Here is a 2,532-nt window from a genome sequence, read left to right as displayed (position 1 = left end):
TTCCCCATGGGAGACTGATTAGCAAGGTTAGATCTCATGGAACACAGGGAGAAACAGCCATTTAGATACAGAACAGGCTCAAAGGTAGAGGTCAGTGTGGTGGTGGAGGGTTGTTTTTCAGACTGGAGACCTGTGACCAGTGGAGTGCCACAACAATCGGTGTTGGGTCCTCTACTTTTTGTCATTTACATAAATGATTTGGATGCGAGCATAAGAGGTACAGTTAGTAAGTTTGCAGATGACACCAAAACTGGAGGTATAGTGGACAGCGAAGAGGGCTTTTCTGGTTTTTCCAGAAAAAGGGCTTATGCCCGAAACATCGATTCTCCTTCTCCTTTGATGCTGCCTGACCTGCTGCGCTTTTCCAGCAACACATTTTTAAGCTCTGATCTCCAGCATCTGCAGTCCTCACTTTCTCCTAGCGAAGAAGGTTACCTCAGATTACAAAGGATCTGGACCATATGGGCCAATAGGCTGAGAAGTGGCAGATGGAGTTTAATTCAGATAAATGCGAGGTGCTGCATTTTGGGAAAGCAAATCTTAGCAGGACTTATACACTTAATGGTAAGGTCCTAGGGAGTGTTGCTGAACAAAGAGACCTTGGAGTGCAGGGGTGGGGGAGTCCAGAATTAGGCGGCATAGGTTTAGGATGAGAGGTCAAAGCTATTCAAGAGACCTAAGGGGCAACTTTTCCACGCAGAGGGTGGTACGTGTATGGAATGAGCTGCCAGAGGAAGTGGTGGAGGCTGGTACAATTGCAACATTTAAGAGGCATCTGGATGGGTATATGAATAGGAAGGATTTAGAGGGATATGGGCCGGGTGCTGGCAGGTGGGACTAGATTGGTTGGGATATCTGACTGGCAGCAAGATCTGTACAATATGCAGGCTTAGACTGACATGTGGCAAGTTACACTTGTGCCACCGAAATGCCAGGTAATGACTGTCACCAATGAGAGATGATCTAACCACTGTACATACAGTGGTATTACCAATATTCACTCCTCCCACTACCACTATCCTGGGGGTTACCATTGACTCGCCACATAAACAGTGCCTACAACAGTGGGTTAGAGACTGGGAATACTGAGAGAGTAACTCCCCTCCTGACTCCCCAAAGCCTGTCCACCATCTACAAGGCACAAGACAGGAGTCTGATGGAATAGTCCCCATTTGCACTAACATTCGATAACAGCAGCACATACTATCTACAAGATGTACAGCCAACATTCACTAAAGATTCTCAGATAGCATCTTTCCAGCTCACCACCACTGCCACCAGTATTTAGAAGGATAAGGGCAACTGGTACATAGAATTCCTACAGTGTGGATACAGGCCATTTGGCCCAACAAGTCCACACCAACCCTCTGAAGAGTATCCCACCCAGACCCATTCCCCTACCCTATTACTCTATATTTCCCCTGAGGCAGGAAACCTCTCAAACTTTAAAAAGTACTTGAAATGTAATAACATTCAAAGCCATTGGTCTAGTGTGGGAAAGTGGGACTGGAATAGGTGCTGGTGTATTTTTGTCAGTACAGACTCAATGGGTCAAAGGGCCTCTTCTATACTGTATGGATTCTCTGATTCCAAATCACATCGCAACACCTACAGAAATCATGGGAATCACGACATTGCAAACAGAATCAGACAAACGCTTCCAGCAACATACTGACAGGAAGATAAACCCTCGCCTGTGTGAAGCCAGCGCCAAGACTGTCAAGATGTTAATATATATATTGCCCCATGTAATGAAAGTATTATAACTCTGGGGGGCACGGTGGCTTAGTGGTTAACACTGCTGCCTCACAGCACCAGGGACCCGGCTTCGATTCCTGAGTGGACATTCTCTCAGTGTCTGCGTGGGTTTCCTCTGGTTTCCTCAGACAGTCCAAAGATGTGCAGGCTAGGTGAATTTGCCGTGCTAAATTGCCCATAGTGTAAAGTGCATTAGTCAGGGGTAGGTGTAGGTGAATGGGTCTGGGTGGGTTACTCTTCGGAGGGTCAGTCGGGACTTGTTGGGCCAAATGGCCTGTTTCCACACTGTAGGGAATCTAATCAGCTAATTCTGGACATAAAGGTGAGCTTTAAATGATTCAGCTCAGCCTCCCATCACTCAGAATAGGTGGATGGGTACTGAGCTCAACACAGGCCAAGTGTGAATGGAAAGTGTGACTCCGGCCTGACCAGCCAGGACCTTCGGCCTGGGAGAATCCATGCCTGGATTCAAGGTAGGAATAAGTGAGCAAGTTCATCAGTGACAGTGATGGACAGAGAGTGAGCTTAGCTTGGGGGAAAGGTGCTTTAATGGACTAGTTTGTTTCCTCTGTCCATGTTGCATCAGGAATAACAGATCAGTCCACTGTAGATCAGGGAGAGACTGATTGCTTCACAGTGTTTAAACACCCTGACATATTTCAGGGAGATACAGGAAAAAAAACCCTCAGCTCATTAATCAGAGAGAGAGAGTAACCTCACTGCTGTCCCAGAATAACAAACAGATCCGAAACATTGCCATTCATTAGAATCAGT

This window comes from Chiloscyllium plagiosum, unplaced genomic scaffold (genome assembly GCF_004010195.1).
Source record: "Chiloscyllium plagiosum isolate BGI_BamShark_2017 unplaced genomic scaffold, ASM401019v2 scaf_6901, whole genome shotgun sequence".
Lineage (NCBI taxonomy): Eukaryota > Metazoa > Chordata > Chondrichthyes > Orectolobiformes > Hemiscylliidae > Chiloscyllium > Chiloscyllium plagiosum.
The sequence above is the reverse complement of the archived record's forward strand: the minus strand, read 5'-3'. Positions refer to the sequence as shown.